The sequence below is a fragment of the Prionailurus viverrinus genome, chromosome B4, assembly GCF_022837055.1.
Source record: "Prionailurus viverrinus isolate Anna chromosome B4, UM_Priviv_1.0, whole genome shotgun sequence".
NCBI lineage: Eukaryota > Metazoa > Chordata > Mammalia > Carnivora > Felidae > Prionailurus > Prionailurus viverrinus.
The window spans coordinates 44688059-44710355 of NC_062567.1; the positions used below are offsets into that span (position 1 = coordinate 44688059).

Genomic DNA, 22297 nt, shown 5'->3' on the forward strand with positions numbered 1-22297 from the left:
CAGAGAGGCACTCTACACTAGACCCGTCCCCACTGGCCAAGAGGTGGAAACCACCTTACGGCCCACTCCCCCTCTACCCCTTCCTTTCTTCGACCCCTTCCTCTTCCACTTGGCTCCCTCCCTGTCTTCTTTCTCCTCAACACCCAAGGTAGAGAAAAAGCCAAAGAACTTGGCTGAAGTCGATGTTCTGGTTATGGCGCTTTCCTTTCATCAATCTTTTTTCTCTCTCTCCTTCTTTCCTTGTTACTGCCATTGTCTCTAATAACTCAAGGATCTCAGCCCCCAGCTCTCCCCAAATTGCCCCCCTAGACATACCCAATTTAAAGACTTATTTCAAAATATTCCCCATTCCCTGGGGCACTAGATTTCATACTCTTCACTCTGTCTCCCTCACAAGCAGAAACAAACAGGTCGGGCTTCTATATTTCTTCTCTTTGCAGTACAGCCAAAGAGAAGGGCTGTTGAGAAATTGGGGTAGACACCTGGGTGGGAAAAACAGAAAATGGAAAGGCGAGCAGGGATCATCCCTCTTTCTCCTGCCCTACTGAGAACTCACCAGCATGGCTCATGGGATATGGATGGGAGAGGTACAGTGCTAAGTTCTGGGCACTTTATATACCTTATCTCAACTAACCTTCACGTAACCTGCACTTTACAGAAGAGGGAGGCTGACGGCGGCAAGCAGCAAATTGGGATTCTGAACCCAAGTCCCTTGGACATCAAAGACCTGGCTCTGGAGTCCCAGGGGCTGCTTCTCTGAGCAGTGGTCATGGGGTTTCAGCCCAACTCTGGATCTACACTATTCACAATCTAGGTTTGCCTTGGTTTAAAAGCCACAGCAGCACCAACCCAGAAATGCTGAGGATACTGGTAACGAGGCATCCTGGAAAGGGACCGCCTGACATTCGGGAAAAAAACAGAAACAAAGCTCCAATTGTAAGAACGGTAAGAAGGGAACCTAAAAAGGTTATCTCCACTGAATGTCAACCATGTTGAGAGGTGAGGGGGATACCATCAGAAATCAAGAAATCAGCACTCTGGAGTCCCAAAGGAGAATTCATCTTTGGCTAGAACTTGTTCTCAGGGCCTTAGACCAGAGTCAAGGAGGCAGCTGGGGTAGATCAGGAGAGGGCTATCACAGTGGGACAGTAATGAAGCTGGTGTTCCTTTATGCCAGTTTCATCTGAATTACATTCATGCCTTCCAAAGCACTTCAACCCAATTCCCAAGCGGCTGCGCTGGCTCGCTCATATCTAAGCCAGACAGCCCTCGTTCGTACATCACTTGGTTTAGACCACTTCAAGGATACTTCAGTTCTGCCTCCTTCTCCAGCCATATTTGCCTAAGTCTCAGTTCCTGGTATGTCAGCTTGTAGAGGACAGACATTATGCCCGACTCCACAGCAAAAAAAGAAAAAAAGAGCCCAGTGCCCTGCACGCGCCTCCATAAACATCCTGCAAATAAACCCATGAGGCTGGTTAATCCGGGAAGAACAAAGGAGTTGGGGTCTCGAAGAAAATTCTCCCCCATGGTCCCCACCTTCCAGAGACAAATAATTGGAGGAAAATCTGCCAGGGCGGGCCCTGGATACATGATCTAGAGCAAGGGTTCTTAACCTGGCATCCATGGATGCGCCTCAGGGATCCCAAACCCCCTAATACTTTGTGGGGAACCGTGGGACCATTTACAAAAGGTGGGTTTTTCTGGGAAGAGGGTCCAGAGCACGCATTTTAGGAATCGCTGATCCCGCGCAATGTGTGGACTGGCAGGGGAAGGCGAGGCAAAGCCACAGCAGAGAACTGGCTGGCATCGTGGCCCGCAGAGCCCAGCCTCAAAGTCAATCCTGACACATCACCTCCTCACTGCTCAGCCAGGATCACATTGCTTCGTCCCTTCGGACACGAAAGGCAGGCATAGCACTTCACTGTCCCCACCTGAACCCCAGTGCCCCCCAGCTGGGAACAACCCACACTTCGACGGCACGACCTCTGCTGCCAGCCGCTGCCCAGGAGGCTCCACTGTTAAGCACCGCCTACTTAGCCCACCCCAGTTTCCGGGTTTAAAAACTAGACTCTCAGGGGAAGTGAGATCTAAAACTTTCATTACTTTTTCTTAATTACATATAGCAGTTTCCTACAGCCTTCCAAGCCTGTCCTTCTCATAAAACCACAGATCTGATAGGGTTTGTTCCCTAAAAAGCCATCTTGGTGGTTACTGTGCCCTTGTCTTTTCAAGGTTTGGGTTACTGACTTTTCGGTTCAGTGTTTTTTTTCCAATTTAACAATTATGCTTCTCCATTTATAAATTTCCAGCCATCATATCTTTCTTTAAAAGGTTTTAAGCTGGCCCTCAGGTATCTTTCCAATCCTCTATGATTTTCTCAAATGGCGGCCTTTGGCCCTGCAGTGACCATTTGCTAAAGGCATTTTAGACTCTGTCATTAAGGCTCAAGGCTATTTATTACACTCTCAATGGATGTTTTAAAATCCTCTCCAACTTCAACTGGGTTTTGTGTTCCCTAACCTATGCGAAAACCCAGATCATATACACATGTACCCACACATACCCACACACGGGTGTGTGTGACTGTATTAGTAACCAGTTCCCTATTGTATCTCTAAGAAAGTAAGACGACACCTCCTGTCCTTATGCAGACGACTTCTACCCCCTTCCATTTATCTAATTCCTGATAGAAGTAAAGCTCTTTCTTGCTTTTGTTTCCCAACTCATCTTTTCCAAACATGAACACAATGTGCTGTTATCGCAGAAATTCTGGAAAGTGCAGAGAAATATAAAAAGGTGAAATAATAATTTTCATGCTCAAACCCTTCTATTTTTGCACCAGAGGTGACCTTACCTTTTCAGGGAACATCTTCCCCTGCCCATCAAAGTCGTTGTTTTCTTTTTAGAATAAATTCTTTGTTTAACCAATTAAACTTCCTTCAAGATTTCCCAAGGTAACATGCTGCCCTCGAGGGCTCTCTCGAGGCAGAGGCAAGAGAAGGAAGAGCCCTGGATTTGGAATTTAGAAAAGCTGAGACCAAGTTCCAGCTCGTCTTCTTCACTGACTGTACCATTTTGGACAATGACTAGAGCACTTCATACCTCAATTTCTTCATCTGTAAAATGGAGAGAATAGTTCCTGCCCAGAATTCCTCCTAGTGGGTTCTTGGGAAGATCAAAAAATGTGTTGGGAAGGCAACCTCTGAGAAAGCCCTTAGTAAACTCTAAAGTACTCCAGAAATGCAAACGATTGTCATTATTGTGGCCAAGGCTGTTTATGTCTGCCTGGGTTACCTTCTTTCTTTGAAAGAATTCCTGTCTCTTGAGATTTACATTTGGCTGTTTGCAGGCTTCCTTACAGCTTTGCATTTTATCCTAGGTTTGATCAGTTCATGGCCACTTTGCCCAAGGCTCACTTCAATCCTTAAATCCTGGATTAACTGGTGCCTGTTGGTGGGTCTCTTCTGCACTTTTTGCACTACGAATTCATGTTCTCTTGACATTCTAGGAACGTGTCAGCTCACGGCCATACCTTCTTCTCTTGCCAGTTATGATTTGATGAAATACTCAAAGGCGGCAACGCCAGCATTGCTCTGGAAGCCTTGATTCAGACACAACTGCCTCATGCATGACACCCTGCTACCCAAACTGGTTCTAACTTGGTTGGGGCCAGGAGCCATCAAAGCAGTTACTGCTTACTGCATGCTTACACTGGGACAAGTACTGTTCACAATGAAATAACGAACTTCATCCTCACGGTAACGGAAAGGCCGGGATCATTAACACCTCATCTTAGAGACAAAGAATCTGGGAGTAGAGAGAACTGAAGACATTTGCCCACTAAACTAATGGGGCAGAACAGAAACCCTGACTGAGTGACTCCTGAGTTCTTGGTCTCTCTCAGTGCCTTCAGCACGTGCCACCATAGTAGAGTGCAGCAAGAATGCATACAAGTGCATGCCACGCACACCAGGAGCACCACCCCCAGCACCTCCAAACGTGCCACTGGAGGAGCTGGTAGCCAAGAAAACCTAAGAAACCAAAAGGAAACAGCCAGCAGTCGAGAAGCACAAGTTCTGGAAATAACAACCCACTTCATGCAAAACTCCACAGTAATTACACGGATCCCATGCCCCTGCATTTCTGGAAGTCCTGGGTGTGTCCCATATTTAATTAGCACATCAGAAGAATGAAGTCCACAAATATTCATACAGCTCCAAGTCCTAACAACTCTTCAAATTCCGCTGTGCACTCTCTTCTCTTCCACCGTCCTCATTACGTAAAACCAGACACACACTACGTTTCTTCTAAGTCCCTGATCGTTCAAATCAACCATAAAAATTTACTACAAAGCTGCAGGGCATAAAGCTTCAGAATGTGAGCTTAAGCCAGACAGCTGGGTTCAAATCCCGGCTCGGCCACTTGAGCTAAGCAAGTTTCAGCTTCTCCATGCCTTAGAATCCTCCTGCATAAAATGTAGGTAATAATTTTACCTACTTTCTAGGGTAGCTGGAAGGGCTGAATTCATAAATGTGTGTAAAGCACCGAGCACAGGGCCTGTAGGCCCTCACACCATGTCAGCAGCTGTTTATTACGTGGCCACCGTGGGCCAGCATTCTGCTGGGCATGCAGAGGGCCCAGAGTAGAGGCTGGTTCCACCCTGGAGAAATTCACATCAAAGGTGGGTGGGACAGAGACACAGCAGGGGTCCTCTCAAACTGGGGAACCATGGGGGGCATGAAGAGAGCAGGGCCTCCAGCCTGAGGGGACTGGGAAAACCCAGAGCAGAGGATCCCTCGGCTGACTCCTGAAGGCAGAACGGGACTGAGAGGCAGGTGAGGTGAGGTGGGGAGGGCACTGCAGAGAGAGAGGCAGGAGCAGAGGCCTGAGCGTAAAACGGCCTTTCATATGTCATTGGCTTGGTCACCATCTCCATCTCTACTCTTCTTGGATCACGTGAAGATAAAAGATAAGCCTGGAAAAAAATAGTTCTATACGCAGAGCTAGAAAGATTAGTCTCGTTCTCCATTCTGACAAGTTTTTATCTCGTTTCCTAGGTAAACACTGTGACAGAGACCTGAGGAGATACAGACCAAAGATTACAAACCACAGGTCACAACGCCTTGGTGCTGCTCCGCATTCAGAACACGGATGACTTTGCCACCGCGTGCCTGTCTTCTCCAACAAATATTTTCTATTCCCTTGCCTATGGGGAGGGGATTACCGCACTAAAGACCACAGGAAAGCTGTTATCCTGAGCAGGATGGAGTTAATAATATTGAACGGGCGTATGTGTGTATATTAAATTTATGGTTTAAGGGGATTCTTTACGCTTCCTCATGTGATCCACAATACAATAACTGTCTCCCCTAAAAACCTCATTTTGCAGATGAGGATGGAAGCTCAGCAAGGTTATGTAACCTGCCTGAATCACACAGAGCTGAGGTGAGGTCGGGAAGAGGCCTGGCTTCCTGGCCCGTTGGCCACTGTTCCTCTTTTAATACCGCTGTACTTGAAGTCACTGACAAGTAGTTTAAAAATATGCACGTGGCAGAGCGAAGGTACCAGAACTCTTTGTGGCACCAAGAGATGGTGTCTTTCCTTAGATGGAAAAAAAGAGACAGGGAATTTAACCTTTATAGTATATGTTGACACATAAACCGCTCTCTGTGTCAAAGATTAATGCAGGTATTTGAAACAACACTAGGTTCCTCAGACTCTTTTTGGAATAAGATAAGTCTACCTCATAAAACAATAACCATGATTCCATTAATAATCAAAACCCAATGACGAAGCAGTATTCTTTTTTTTAAAAGATTAAAAAAATTTTTTAATGTTTATTTGTGTTTAGAGAAAGAGAGGGAGACATGGGGTAGGGGAAGAGAGAGGGAGACACAGAATCCGAAGCAGGCTTCAGGCTCTGAGTTGTCAGCACAGAGCCCAACACGAAGCTCGAGCTCATGAACCACGAGATCATGACCTGAGCCGAAGTCGGAAGCTTAACCAACTGAGCCACCCAGGTGCCCCCAAAGCATTCTTGACTGCCATTCTCTTACTCTAACCGTCTGTATCCACTCAAAGTAGTAGTTGAAAAGAAACAGGTACAAGAAAATGAACAATTTTCAAAACGTCCACAATCAAATGAGTAGGAAAGGATCGTTTTCTCTTAACGGGAGAAGAGTTCAAGTTTGGAGGTGAAGTGTATCTAAAGAATGGCAGGCCCAAGCTAAGAACATGGTGCCCAAGCTTCAATCAACATGCGAAATGAAAGAGATGCTGATTTCCAGTGCCATGGATTTCTCCCCTTTGTCTTCACTGAATTACATTAAGGTCTAGAAATTGGCCATAGGGATCCATTTTTTCATTTGATGACAACTTTGCTTTTGCCAAAAGCAAAACGCAAAGAGAAGTGGTCTAAAAGAAGTCACTTCAGCTGAAGTTTCAAAGTACATGCTACTTTACAGGTTCCTCTACATACAACATGAAGCCTCATGTTCTTTTACAGGGAGGCAGCTCTTTACAATTTAAAAAGAGAAGGCTTAGAAACAAGGATGTAGCTGGAAGCCTGGCTTGCTGCTCACAGCTGTGTGACCTTGAATTCTTTAATCCTCACTCTGTTCACCTGAGAAAACGATGTCAGCCTTATGGTAAGGATTAAATGTGATAACATATGTTAACATAATCCTGGATATCATGGGCACATTACAAACATCTATTGCCCTAATTCAAGGCCCAATTTCAACAGAAGATTGTCTTGAGCAAAGGCAAGACAATTCCTTTTGGGTAACTATTATATTTGGACTGACAGGAGTAATTCTCAGTAGGTTCATCCCACCGTTTATCTCTAAAATGATCTAAAAAAACTCTGGCTAATTCCAGGACCTTATTGCACCTCTCCCCAACCTCTGTCTCAGTTGCACAAATGCAGATTTATCAACAAACTAGATTCTCCACCATGGTGACTGAAAGATCGTCCATACATTTCAGAGTTAACCCTGAATTTTATGTTGAAATCAAAGCATCTTTGTAAATAGTGCAGAAGAGAAAGGAGAGATTGAGTAGGTGAATAACCATGGTCCTATTCATTCCACAAAGCCCAGTGCAGTGAAGGTGACTGGGGGATAGAGATGAAAAAGCCCCCAAGGGATTTGTCCCAAAAGCCAGCGTAAGAAAAATGCTACAAACAAAGGGAGAATAAAAATAGTATGTGAACCAACAACTTGGGAGAGCTTACTTCTAGCTGGGAAGATCAAGCAAGACATCATGGGTGAACCAGCCATTGAGATGGACTTGAGGAATGGACGGTATTGACATGGAATTTGGAGGAAAGGAGAAAAGCATAATCAGTGATGAGTAAGAGCTTTTTGAAAAAATACCCCTTATTGAACACAATGTAAAATAAAGATCAAAGAGGTGAGACACTAAGAAATGGGCGTATTTTCATTCTATCGGCCTAGAGTTAGCATGAAAAGATACTCTCAACCATTCAACTCAGGTAGAATTCACCCAAAGCATCAAGACATGCTTGGATGGCAAAGAAATGGAAACATTAAAGGCATAAATATGTCAACTTTATCCTCAATACACATTCATTTTCATCATCATCCTTATCGACAACCAGCATTTTTCTGAGCACTGCCCAAGTGCAGAAAGCATTCTGCTAAGCACTGAGAACATAAAGTGACATAAGGCATGAATCTTGTTCTCATAGAAAACTGACAAATTAATCAACAAATGAAAGTGATTTCTCTTCCATATGCAGGCTCCAAGAAAATCCATTCAGTGTTTTTTCTCCAAAAATCCAAGGGATCAACATTATCCTACCCAAGAAAGACCTTCTGCATCTGAGCACCCATAGGTAGCACCCAGGGGAGGATTTCTTCTGTAGTCCTTCTTCCTATGTGAGCTGAAGGAAAAACCAGGACACAGACGTAAAGAGAACCAGGTAAGGACTGAAATTGTTCCCTTTCCCCCTTTAAGCCCGGAAACGGTCCCGGAATTTCTAACAAGGCAATAGAAAGGAGAGCCATAAACCCTGAAGGTACCAATTCTGGCTCCTGATAAAGCTGACCAGCAAAACAAATATAAGGGAAAAGGCTACAGCGTCTTAATGATTTGGATGCTTTGCTTACACACAGCCAACAAAGGTTGATCTAAAAATTCAGATCGGTGTGCACACTTCTTGGGTCTCTCCTAAACACTTAGTGCCTCACTCCTCAGCACATCCCACCAAACCCCAGTGACAGTCCAAGCCACACTCATGACCTTTCTCTCCAATCTCCCATCACTATTAGCTGATGTTCAAAAAAAAAAAGAAGCAGGGTTTTTACTCTCTTATGGTTTGTCTTTTTTAAAATTTTTTTTTAACATTTATTCATTTTTGAGAGACAGAGAGAGAGTATGAGCGGGGGAGGGGCAGAGAGAGAGGGAGACACAGAATCCGAAGCGGGCTCCAGGCTCCAAGCCATCAGCACAGAGCTCGACGCGGGACTCGAACTCACAAACCATGAGATCATGACCTGAGCCGAAGTCGGACGCTTAACCGACTCAGCCACCCAGGCGCCCCATTATGGTTTGCCTTTTTAAAGGAACACAGATCCATAAATCTGCTCTTTTCTTACCTCTACATTTAGGTTCACATTTATTTTTAAATGGGCAGGGAGGGAGCCAAAAAGGAAGGATGTGAGAAAACTATTAACTCAGCTGGCCTAATAATCAGTGATTAAAGTTACAGTCAGAGAAGAACGGAGCACAATACCTCCAACCCTCTTCCTCCTCTTCATGCCCTTAATATTCTACTTCAGGCACTGAGAGGGAGGGTAACGAGGCTAGTGAATTCCAACCAGCACTAAGATAATTGTACCATTCACACCCCTCACCAGTCAATCAGGGTCTGCTCATCCAGCCTCATTTATTAATAGTTTCCCTACACTTACACTGTTATAAAGGAATGCAATGAGGCTTTCTCTCTGAAACGAGAAATGGGGCACCGTCAATAAAGACTAAGTGGAAGGAAGGATGTTTGCAGAACCAGGGGCCGTGCACCTTATTTCACAGCCACCCCTGTTTCAAGGGTGTCGAGGAAAGCAGCTCCTTGACTTCTCTAACTTTCCACGCCAGGCCTATGTCAACGTTGAGAGCGCTCGGGAATAAGCACAGCCCTGCTCCTAATTCAACACCAGTTCCACCCCTTGTATGCACTCTGCACACTAAGTCCCCTCGTATTCCAACCACTTCCTGGGCCTCTGGCTCAGGGACCCTCTGCCCCTCACGTAACTGTTTAACAGCGGTAGGGTCTCACTCTACCTGTTAAAACGCTAGGACCGCAGGACATTTCGAGAGACCAGGTGCCTTGTCAATCACCTTGCCCCCTGGTTCACAAGCATGGCCGCACATTAGAATCCCCCCTGGGGCGTATTTTTAAATGACCTCTGCTTGAATCCCTTGTGGAGAGATTTAATTTAACTGTTTGGAGTATGGCCTGGGCAGGGACATCACTGTTGTTTTGCTGTTGTTGGGCTTTTTCTATTTCTCTTTGTTGAAGCTCTCCAGGTGACTTTATTATTGAGCTGGGATTAAGGAGCGCTGCATAGCCCGTCTCACAGATTCAGAAATGGGAAAATCAAGGCCCAGAGGCAATGGCTCGCACACAGTCACCGAGTGCAACAACACGCACAAAAAGAGAAAGAAGCTTCTGACTCTCAAGACCACCACTGCCTCCACCACCATGTAGACAGCGACTGGATACCCTGCAAAAACTTAACATTTCTAAAGACACATCAAGCAGCACCGTGAAGGGCTCTGAAGATGTGTGGATGAGCAAATGCCCAGCACTGGCTGACTTAAGAGACATGCATTCCAGAGGGGTCAGTGGGGCAGGGCAGTGAACGGGAAAGCAGTGAGAAGAGAGTCAGTGGACGTGGCCCTCCCCCACGGCTGTGTCTTTAAACTTTGGAGCTATTTGCACAGCTTTAAAATGGTGGTTGTAGAGGTCAGATCATCTTCAAGGTATTAATATTAGTATTAGAATTAAGTCTTGTTAGTATTAACATTCTTGTCCCATGTCTCTCTCTCTCTCTCTCTCTCTCTCTCTCTCTCACACACACACACACACACACACACACACACACACACACACATTACTGTACCTAAACTGCACTGATACATTTAATGCATTTAAGATTATTTTTTACTATTGTATTTGGTAGGTAAGTCACTATACACGTATGCCCACACACACACAAGTCAGGCGTGTACGGGTGCCTGTGGTGTGCACATATTGGGATGCACACGGAACACAATGATTTCAAACCCAAAGACACCAGCAACTGTGGAAGCTGAGTGACCAGACTGCTTCAGAACACGCACGCATTTTTCACAGAGGACAATTAGCTTTTGAGAAAAGGATAAAAGCCATCACCTCAGCTTTGGGTTTCTTCTGAGTCTCTCTTCTCCCCTCCCTTAACAACGTAGTGCTCTTATCCCACCGTCGGTTTTAAGTCCCACTTCTCAGAAAGAAACAAGATCTCTGATTTCCTAAGAAATTCTAACCAGCGGAAGCCCTGGCAGGGTCCATATAAAGATTAAACTGGACATTTCTTTCTACAGAAGGAAATGCACGGTCTTGGTGAGGCGGTGAACAAAAAGACATGGAGCGTGGCGTGTGTAGAGCACTGTCTGGTTTTCAGGAGTCAAGTGAGTTAATTAGTCAAAGCCTTAAATTATCCTAATCTAGGAAGCTCTCTTCTTCGGACGTCCCCCTCCCTGTAGGGCTGGACTCCAGGCAGGGTCGAAACCTGTCCTTCCATTGCCTTCCACGTCTGCCACTCCCGCAGGCCCAGCCTGGCTTGCTCCCCTCTCCCCTCTCCTGTCCCTCTGGTCACACAGCCTCCGCTGCCCAGCCCCTCAAGTTGCCCTGGAACACTAGTCCCTCAAGTCAGCCAGTGGTGCCATTTGTTCATCCACACACCTTGAGACTCACACTGCTCTCTTTATACGGAGTGGATCTTAGGGTTACTGGAGGGGTTGTGGGAGGGGGGATGGGCTAAATGGGTAAGGGGCACTAAGGAATCTACTCCTGAAATCGTCGTTGCACTATACGCTAATTTGGATGTAAATTTAAAAAAATAAAAAATAAAACAAGTTAATAAAAAAAAGGCTTCAAGCTGAGCTTCGGCTTCTTCTGCTAATGAAATGAGTATGAACCACAAGACACAGAAAACTGGTGGAAGTGGGGGTGGGGCAAAGGGCAGAAGGACAGGCAGCAGAAAAAGATGCAAATAAAATTCAGGGTAACGTGCATCTCAAATCCATCCTCCCCTCTTAAGCACCCCTGCTACAGGTCCCTCAAGTGGTGGCTGAAAGTGCCTTTACGTCACCTCCACGCCTGGGCATCTCCATGAAGAATGCTTCTAAAACACCAGGCCACCTAAAAAGGCTACCAAAAAGCATGCGGTAAAGTCCCTGGGAATAACTGAGCCCCTCGTCCATCACTCCCCTTTGCCATTAAAGAAAGCAGCTAGCGTCTGAGTGGCGTGGCAACTCTCTACCTCTCTACTTTAGAAACACATGGGGCTAGGCTGGTCCTTCATTTCGAGTAGCTTGGCCTGGGCTAGGATCCAGCTCTCTCCTTGGCTACAAACCAACTAACAGCTGTCCCTTTCTTTATAATGGCCATCAACAAAGTTAGTTGCAATCCAGTGGCCTAACATGAAAATGGTATCATTTGCTCCAAAGGCAAGCCTAATAAACAGGGCTAGGATTCATTAACTGTAGAATCACTAAAGCAGAAATTAGAGCCTCTGGCCTTTCCTTTTAAGAAGTCCCTGACTTTATTCTCTGGCCTCATCGTTTGGAGTCTGAAATTCCTAATCAATGAACCAGCACATTCCTGTGTTGCTCTTCTCCCCAAGTTCAGGGACGCAAGGAGGAGCAGAAGGCTTAGGGCTTTTATACCAATTTACCTCTCCATCTGCTCTCCATCCTCCTACAATGGCCATTCTCTCCTTCTCTTACATTTTATTTTTAAAAATAAAAACACAGTTTAAATGTCAACACCTCATTTTCCCAGGCTTCCTTCCTTCTAGATCTTACCTAAGTATATGATGATCTCTTTACACATGTCTCCCCCATTCAATCATAAACTACTGAAAGGTACAAACCAGAGCTCATTTTTCCCTATAACACAGTTTTTGACAAATACTGGTTCTTAACAAATGTTTGTTGGATAACTGAGTAGAGCAAATGACATAAAAATAGATGCAGTTAAAAGAAGAGTGTGTGAAAGAAAAGAGACGAGGAGACATTAATAAGTAGATAAACACTATCTAGAGGAGAAGAACATAAAAAGAAAGAGAAGAATCAATTAAAAGGGCCAGAATAAGAATACACAGAGAATGAAAGGGGAAGAAGCAAAAAGACGCACAAAAAAGACGGTGAAGAGTGACCGAAGAGGGGAGATGGGTGAACTTGGATACACAGATTGCTCCTGGATCTTTTCTTCTTTAAGAACAAAGCAGGAATTCTAAAAGTTCCAAGAAGGGAATATGTATGTGGAGCCGCCAGTGTTAACCATGAGGTAGAATTAGGTTCAGGAATGAGACAGACCCCGGATGCATGGCCCGGGCAACTGTGGCATCACTGGAGAGTGTTAGGAGTGTGAAATCTCAGGCCCCACCCCAGACCTAGTGAATCAGAACGTAGGCTTTAACAAGATCCCCAGGTGATTCCTATATACAAAAAACTTTGAGACGCGCTGATGTAGACATCTGACATCCACAGGTAACCCCAATGGTGTGGTGCACAAAGCATTGCCAGTGAGCAGCTACACAACCTCGAGCAAATCACTTCATGTCCCTGGATTTCCGTTTCTTCACCTGTGAAATGAGAAGGTCAGAGCAAATGCATTCTGAACAGTCGCAGAGCTCTGATCTTCTTGATCTCATCCAATAGCATAACTTCAAATCGTTCCTATACCCACCAGAACAAACAACAACAACCAGAACAAACAAAAACAACAGCATTATTTACTAATTAATATTTCACTTCCTCTCTCCACGCATTCACTTGGTATTTTTTCAAGTATCTGTTATGTGCCAGGCACTGTGTTAAGAACAAATGTGTTAAGAACAAACATCCCTCCCTGTCCTCAAGGAGCTCCCAAACTTGTCAGGGAAACAAAGCATCGAAACAAAATTGGGATAAAGCGTGCTGATCATCATGAACGAGCACTGGCGATGCACAGAAGGCAGGGCAAACATTCTGCTTGGGGCAGTCACGGAGGATTTCAACAAAGGGCCAACATATGCACCACGTCCCTTCCCTGCCAGCCTCAGCTGCAAGCACTAAAAAGTGAAGAGACAAAAATAAGGTGGTTGGAGAGCGTCAAGGAACCGACCAAAGGCTCCTGAACACTCCTCTCTGGGTTCACAAAATGCCAAGACCACCGCACAAGAGATTTTGTGTAGCGGCCGCAGATAATGCCATCCATAGCCACAGGTGCCCCCTAGAAACCCACCTCCTCTGACTTGCGCCTTTTCCCTCGTTCCGACTACATTTGGTTCTTCTAGCATCTGCGTCCCTCTGAAAGGCAGTATCAATTCAACCACTAATGTACTCTCCCTAGAGACTTCTTCTGTGGTTTCAAAGAGGGGATGCACTTTAATAAATGTGAACAATTCATTAGACCAGCAACTCCTTTGATCTCTATGTATTTATAGAGACGACACTGGTATCCGACTGCATGCACAGTAGCAGAGACTGAAAATGTAATTTACTGAAAGGAGGAAATTTCTAGAATTCCTAAGGAGGCTGGAGAATGGCAGTGGTGAAAAGGAACCTCACTTGCCAGCTTATCCGCTCCTGACCCCCAGCAAGTTACATGAGATGAGTGGCTTTGCCAGCCCTAGCCTTCCTGATTAAGGAGAGAAGGCTGTCGCTCAGAACAACAGTTTGCCAACCTTTAGAACGGTGAGTTCCACCCTGGCTTCCTTGCTGGTCCTGACTTCTACAGGCTGATTTGTTGCTACGGTCTCTTCCCACACAACCTGTCCTCTCCCCTGCCTCCTAGATTTCCTACTCCGTAAATATTCATTACATTTGCTTTCACTTGTTAGCAGTGGTGGACACATCACCTTCATCTTCGTCTTGCTGACCGAGAAAATAGGGGGGAAACCCCTGCATCCTGGGTTCATCATCTTCATGGAGGAGAAGGGAGAATGTTTTACAAGGCAATGATGATGTGGCCAAGGGCTGGATCAGCCCAGTCCGTTTTTTTCTCCCTGTCCAGCACCACTCATCACCACCCCCCCCCCAACCAATTTCAGTCCATGTGTCCACCTCCCAGGCACCCACGCCCCTCCCCACACAAGGCTGGTGCATATACATGAAGGTCACACAAGATGGTGGAGGTTCTGAAGCCATCTTTCTGGAGGTGAAGCAGGAATACAAAATCAAGGTACCTGCTGTTCACTCCTTCACCAGAGGAAGTCGCTCTTCTCGCTCAGCCTTAAAAAGAAAGGCACTTGATGTGCAAAGTAGTGACTAGAGAAATTTTTTTCTTCCTCCTCCTTTCCCTTCATTTTACCCCCTTACTTAGTCTCTGCCTCTCTCTGCGCCTACCCCTGCCATAAATTACACATATACGGTGGCAAAGAAAGACTCTTCAGACAGAGACAGGCTTGCTAGGAATGGAACAGAGAGTGGAAATTACACAATCCAGGGGCACACCCTGCTCCTCTCTTTGCATGTTAACAGGTATCTCTAGGCGGCCATATCGCTCTGTGTTCACAGGTCCGTCATGCTTTGCTACACCTGAAACATAGAGATAGGAGGCAACCATGTTGTTCTGCTGCCCTTCAAATCACCAATCTAAACTCCTTAACCTTGCTTCCTTGGGAAGTCTTTATTTCCCATCAGGTTTTTTTTTTCCCCCCTTAATTGCACATCACAGAGGCTCCTCAACTGAAATTAAATTGGCTCTTCCTCCCACCAGCAGCCACATTTCCTCCCCATGGAACCCACACTGTAAGGGGGGTGGCAGAAGGAGAGATGACAAAATAGAACCTAGTCAGCTCTTTGTGCCATGAAGAAAAAAAAAAAAAAAAAAGAGGACGGTGGCCTGGAGCAGCCCAGAGCCCCACGGAGTCACGGCCTCACCAAGACTGCTCATGAGGACGGGAAAAGCCTGCCTCATCAGGGTTCCAAATGGCTTTGGACATGGGGGAGGTACAGACCACCTGTGGTGATTCCACCTGGAATCCTCCGTAAGCCACTACCAGTTGGAATGTCTCCCCTTCTCTTTGTATCTTTCCTACCCTGGAGTCCTCCTCTTCCTCAGCACCCTCCCCTTTTAATCTCTTGTCCTTCGCCTAGTTTTAGGGCCAACCCATGATGGCCTAGAACCTGGCTTACTCCCATTAGCATTCTGGGAGAATGTGGCTGAGACTCTGTCAAAAGCTCTGCTGTCAACCTGGTCACCAACCAACATGACGAAGGACCTAGTCACTGTAGAGCCCTGTCACGGGCACCGGGCACGCAAAAGGGGCATATGCCCCACGGACACCCACCTCGCCTTGTTCATCTGCACGTAGGAAATCACTGCACATGGAACTGCTTTTCCCACCCATACCTCTGTTCTATTTCGAAGTAAAATTAAGAATACATCCTCCCACTCGAAGGAGTAGAAGCAGATGGAGAACTAGCCCGGGTGTCTGTAAGGTGAGCACACACCCGATAACCTCAGCTGTTTGTAGATATGGTGAGAACGGGGCTCAAAGTGGGATCCCACTCTCTCATTCTGATGACACCATGGTTACAGATCGCCGCTTAACGGATAAAAGCTCAAAAGAATGAAACCTGGAGGAGAAGAGTAGCGAATGTGGATTATGTCCATCCTTTCTGGACAATGAAGAAATATCTTCTGGTGTGATGTCGAGTGACAAGGATCTTCTGCTACTTCCCCCACATCCCTTTGGTATTCTGGACCGTTTCAAAGTACAGTTATGAAAAATGCCAGAATAAAAAAAAAAAGATTTGGGGGTAAAATGCTTTCAAGAAGACCAGTGATGTAATGATTCTGCTACATTATTTTGAAGATCTTTATCTCAACCTGATTTCTGCATCTGGGCACTTTCCGAGTTTGGGGGTGTACCGTCAGTGGACCAACGAGGAGAGCACCAGTCACCAGCTCACCATCATGGCCCTCCAGCCTGTGGATGATCTGCTTTCCTCAGGAGTTGTCTTGGATTGCATGAGCGACTAGCTGAAGAGTCATTAGCTAAGTCTTTTCTGTTTCTCCTGCTATTTCTCCTTTCAAGCCCCTAAAAATACTGCCTCGCCACCTTCCATATGCCGTAAAAATTGATCAGAGGGGGGAGAAATAAAGTATGAATTCTCTTTTGAAGGTACAAGACTAACACATGCAAACGGCACATCTCTTTGTTTAACACAAAGACTCACGTGTCGAATTCTGCACCCCTTCCACATGCACAGCATTTCAGAAGTCTGCAAGATAGCCATTTTGCAAGAGTGTGGAAGTAACAGTTTGCTTGGAGGATGTGTGGGTATAAATAGATGTGTAGACAGAAGGAGAATTTTACAGCTCAAAAATAATAGCACATGAAAAGATATAAATTAAAAGGAGACTATTGACAGAATTCCTTCTTTCCAAGCTTAAGATTTCAGTCCTTTTAACCTGCAGCCTCCTTCAATTCCAGGTGTTCTTAGACCAGCCTGATTCCCCACCTAGACCTGTCCCTCTGCAGTAGGCCTCCCGGGATCTCTGGGCCCGGTGTCCATGCTTTAGACAGCAAGTGGACTTCAGGGCAACAGCCACAGTAATCTCAATCATCATTTTCATTTTTTAAAGGGCATTAAAAAAAAAAAAAAACAACCCTAGGAAGGTAGGGACAGGAGACAGAGAGGCATGGAAGTGTCAAGGGGGAAGAGCTAGCCTGAAAAAAAATTTTTTTTTTCTAGATTCCCATAAAAATCAGAGCTTTAGCCCTGGGTGAATAAAATGCTATTTAACTCAAAAATCACACAGGTCTCCCATGCATGTCTACATACATCAACCTTTATGCCATCCAACATCTTCCGTCCTTACATACATCCACCCCCAATGCCTCCTAAAAATCCAAAACCTGTTTGATGAGGAAGGAAAAGGAATAACATGGGAGATTTCCCCCTTTGTAATAAGCCCTTTTTCCCCCCAAACCAGCATTATTTTATTATCTTGTCACCGTTTCTTCCAAAAATTCCACTTGAGGGATTTGAAGGGAGAGATAAACAAGGAATCCCTACCCCAGGTGAGACGAAAATAAAATAGAATTTGCCCTACCTTGGTTTGTAGAAGACAAACCTCTAGACGGACAGATTAAGGGAGTGAGCATGTTGGGAATGTCCAGTCTCCTCTTCTCGCTGGCATATCCATATAAGAAAGACGAAGGATAAATGAAAGGAAGATAATTTAAAATCCAATTTTGCGTGAATTTTGTTTTAATCTTGTGTCTTGAAGAGATGCAAATTCAAAGAAAAAAGACTGAATTCAGAGGTAATTCAGGATATGGAGAGCAGCTCACAATGCAGAATCCAGAGTAATTATTCCATTTGCATGTGAGGTTAGTGGCTGGGCTATTTTTTTAATGCTTCTTCTGGCAATTACGGTTTTTGATTTTTGGAGCTTTAGTGGAGGAGGCTCTGTGTAGAGAAGCTGGGGGCCGGCTCTGTCCCTCCGTGGAGCATGGTCATTCCCAAAGCGTCCCCTTCCTAAGGGGGAAAAAGAGGCGGTCAGGGTTTGATTCGAGTGTCCCCGGAGGGTGAGAAAAATGAATCCCGAAAAAGATATCAATTCGTTTGAAGGAAAAGGGGGAGGAAACCCCGCATTTCCCACAGAGTGCACACGAGAGGAATTGAAAACAGCTGGCACCGGTCTATAAATAATTCAGAAAAGGTCTGGCTATACCATTCCTGGGACAGGCATGGATGAGAGGTGGGAAAGCCAACCTGAATGGAAGAGGAGAGAGGGAGGGAGGGAGCAAAGGAGGGAAGTGGTAAGGAAGGAGGAAGGGAGGGAGAAGCGGCACCACAGAGCAACACACACTCACACTCACACGCAGAAACACAATCCCCACTTAACTCGCCAGCAAGTGCGGCCCCCAGCCCCATCTGCAGTGCTGCTGACATGTCTGTCTCGCTCTCCCCATCGCCTCCAGCAGCAGCGCCTCCTCCCACCCCGGGATTGTGCTGAATGGGTTCTGATTGTGCACTGGGTGCACACTGGGCATTTCTTGGAAGGGGCACACTGACACGCGCGCACACACACACACGCCCCCGACGCGCACGCGCCCCCGCGCGCGCACTCACACTCACCCCCGCGCACACTCACCCCCGCGCACACTCACGCCGCCGCCGCGCTGATGTGCAGCGCACGGGGCTTCACCTGCAACGTGTCGATTGGACGGATGGTCGCGGCGCGTGGCTCCGGCCCGGGGCACCGATGCCCAACCTCTCTGCTCGGTAAGGGGATTAACCCTCCCCAAAGACCAGAGAGAGCCCTACCCCTTCACCCTAAAAAAAAAAAAAAAAAAAAAAAAAAAAAAAAAATTTTTTTTTTTTTTTTTTTTAAAAACCACGTCCAAATTAGCAAGTGCCGGGTTCTGCTGGATTTAAGAGCTTCACCTAACACCAGGTTAGTTAACGGTTCACCGCTTCGACCCTTTATCTTCCTGACACCCCCAAACCCCAACACTGAGACATGAGACTCCAAAGCGAATATTTACGTACCGACTCGGAGCGCCTCAGCGATTGCAGAATCTCCGGAGAGGGGTGGCGGGGGGCAGGGGATTGAGGGTTTTCCTTCCCTGCAAAGCAGGATTGATAATCCGTGTCGGGGGTTTTGAAGTTCACGACTCTTCTTGGCCAAGCAAAAGAAAATGCATTCGGACGCCAGCACTTCTGGATTGTGGTCATCAAAAATCACCCTGACGAACACTTTCGATAGGAGCAAAGCCCCGAGATTTCCTAGAGGTGAAGAAGCCGAAGGAAGTGGTTTTTGAAAAGGGGTGGGGGGACCTTCCTTTCTCAAAAAAAAAAAGGGGGGGTGGAGAGGCAGGAGCCCAGATTCCAGTTGGTGATGATCGGAGCCGGGGGAGGGGAAGCGGGCGGGGGCAGGCTGTGCAAGTCAACCGCGCGGCAGCGGGAGAGGAAGGGGAGGAGGGGGAGGAGGGGGAGAGTAAGAAAAATGGGTATTAATCACCGGGGACGGGGGCTGGGCGGGAGAGCACAGGTTGCCTGGTCTGGATTTGGGTCTCACACCCAAAAACGTGCCCCCCCCCCCCCGCCCATACACACCTACCTCACACACACTGGCTCTGGTGGGGGGAGAAACCCACGAAGCCAGGGAAGATGTTTCTGCTCCCAGGCTGTGTGTGTGCGCCCGCGTGTCCTCTTTCTCCACGCCCCCCACCCCACCCCACCCCCAAACCCCTGCACCCCCTCACTCCTATTGCTAAGACTCCGGCGGAGGCAGCCTTCCACGTCACGTGCTGGGGGAAGTGGGGTAGGTAGGGGGAAAAGGCTTAACCCGAGTCCGTGGCGCCTCCTGCCGGCCGCAGTGGGGCACAGCAATGAGAAAGGGCTGCTAAGGGGTGTGGGGAGCGAGACAGTGCCCCCGGTGGGCGGCCGCACTCGGCTGCAAAAAGCGTCTCAAAGGCGGAGCTGCAGTTTGAAATTTAAGACCCTTGCTCTCTTTTCCACAAATCAGCCTTGGCTTCCTACGGGCAGGCCGTGTGCAGGACGCAGTTTAAAGCCGGGTTCTTGCCTTCAAGGAGCTTAAGATCTATTTTGAGCACACGAGGCTGACGGGAAAACAATGGGAAACAAAGAAAGGCAGATGTAATAAATTAAGGTCTAAATTGTGTAGTACAGACTGTATGTGTGCTTTGCTGACGACTAGCAAAGGTTCAAGGTGTTTGGCATTTTTTTTTTAATTAAAATAGACCCTGCTATTTAAAGACATTGAGATGATGATGGGATAGGGGAATGATCCTTAAATTAAACTAGATAGCATGGCATTTACAAACCCACCCTCTTGTAAAAGGTAAACATCCATTCGTTTCTCTCCCTCTCAAACTGCTTTCTGTTTTAATAGCATTCCTCACTTCCTGTAGCATTGTTTATTTTTAATATTAATATCATCGTGTATGCATCATTTTTATCCTGATCCGTTGTCTCTTCAGAGATCCAGAATATTATAGTGATCGAACGTTTTCATACTGGTTATATCATGAGCTTCTCACCAACGTTCCTGAGAAGCAGCCATATAAAACACACAGGCAATAATCCTGTGTAAAGTGGCGACACCTGGTCATTTGGAGCTTTGATCTGTGAGGAATCCATCAGATCTGTCCCGCGGCCCTATAGACCAGGAGGTAGTCATAATATATCTGAACTAATTCATGGTTCCTAGTTTCTGTTAGGCTTCCTTCATTGTTGCATCTGAGATTTTTTAAGGCACTCACAAACACATAAGTATTATATGAAAACACAAATACTGAAATTATTCTCTCTCAGTAATGGTATTGCTGCTCTTCTAAGACAGGGTAGGGTTGATCTTCCAACTCTTTGGAGAACTACAGAACCACTCCAGAGGTGCTGTGCCCCTTGAGACACAACAGCCACCCCAAGCCCCTCTATGTGCAGGTGTCTAGGTGTTAGAACATAGATTCCAGGGCCCCATAGATTCCAGAGAGCAAGGGCCCCATGGGAGTCTCCTGAAACCCTTCTTGAGTCTCCCAGGAATGCCAGTACCTTCAGAATAATATCCAAACTCATTCAAGGGTTGACCTTTAACCTTGTTAAAAAAAAAATCTCAGAGCCCACCTTCCCCTTCCTACCCCAAACCCCTTCCACCAAAACTGGGTCATTCTTTTCTATTTTCTTTTCTTCCCTTTCTGGACCCAGTAATTCCATTCCAGTCTGTTCACTTTTGCAAGTACAGAGGGAAGGATGAACTCTCCGAGCCCCCTCTCCCTAATTAAGTCCACCCTCTCCTTTAGTTTCTAGCTCAAGTCCCACCTCATCTGAGGATATTTTCAGTCAACCAAGCATTCCTAAATTGATTTCTGTAACAACTGCAGGACTTTTAAAATGAAGTATGACACCTTACCACCATTCCCCTGCCTCCCACCCCCTGCATTGGGAAATGTGTAGAGGAATTTGTATGGTACTGGCGCATATGATGCACCCACTGGAGATACTACACACACCAAAAGGGTCGTCTGGTCCTGCGTCCTGAAGAACTGGCCCAAAAGGAAAATAATACTTCCATAAGCTATTTATGTTGAACCATATGAAACTGCTGGTAATCAGTCATATGAAACTGCCAGCCATATGAAATAACCATTATTGACCTCTAATAAAAAGGCCATTTCACAAAGCTAAACTTAAAATTGTATACTTATGTAAATCTCCTGCCCTTTCCAATTACTTAACTACTTAAGGAGATAGACCGGCATAAATGTTATCCATGTGTTTCCAGCACCTGACTGTTGGTTAGCAACCTCAGGAGTTCACCTGGTGAAATTCTAAATTGGTTCCTGGACACAGAGAGCAAGGAAAGACTGAAGAAAGAGACAGACTACTCCAGATTTGTCTTAATAAGCAAAACAACTTACCTACCTCGTCTTGGGCAGCCACAAGATGAGTGGATCTCAACAGCTGCCCACCAGAATCTTAAGAGTCTATATAGAGGCCATAATGGGGTTCAGTCATGTACACAGTTCAGCTGGTCTCAACCCATTACTCTCTAAGCTGTATCCTTGAAGTGGCTCCTAGCGCGAGAACCAGTGGGTAGAATGTACATTCCAAGGACAGGGAAGGGGGGTGAGGAGTTTCCAATTGCTCAGTCCAGCTTGTGGGTCAACTGGCAGTCACATCCTCTCAATGACCTCCTCTAACAGTGGCACAATCCCAGACATGAGGCCTCAGTAATTTTTTTTTTAATGACTATTAGAAACCACTTTCCCAAGTAGTTTTGCTAACTCTGGAAGAGCTAATTCTAGGAACCATGCAGCTTTTGAGTGGAAGGCGGCATCTCTTCACCATGGTGTTCTTTGCCTATTGTCCATTCAATGGAAGACCTCTCTCCTTATTTCCTAGACTCCCTGTCACTTCCCTGCACTTCTCATGAACAACCTTCGCCTCCAAGGACCACAAGCCTTGCAATAAAACTGTTTTCAAGAATCACCCAGATTCATAAATTTGGAACACCTTTTCTCAACATTGCAAATATGTA

The 22297-nt window shown here is 46.2% G+C and overlaps 1 protein-coding gene across 2 annotated transcripts in view; it reads right to left on the minus strand.

Annotated features, from left to right (window-relative positions):
- GRIN2B (glutamate ionotropic receptor NMDA type subunit 2B) overlaps window positions 1-21026 on the minus strand; it is a 413917-nt gene extending 392891 nt beyond the window's left edge. Inside the window, exons 1-3 of one of the 2 annotated variants that reach the window (XM_047864812.1) lie at window positions 21016-21026; window positions 19363-19367; window positions 17342-17504 (exon numbers count right to left, since the gene is read on the minus strand). The gene's annotated coding sequence lies outside the window, so the exon portion shown is untranslated. Of the gene's footprint in view, window positions 1-17341; window positions 17770-18786; window positions 19024-19357; window positions 19455-21015 lie in introns of those variants that run through there. The other variant, XM_047864811.1, reaches the window with a different exon arrangement.
- Between the last annotated feature and the right edge of the window lie 1271 nt (window positions 21027-22297).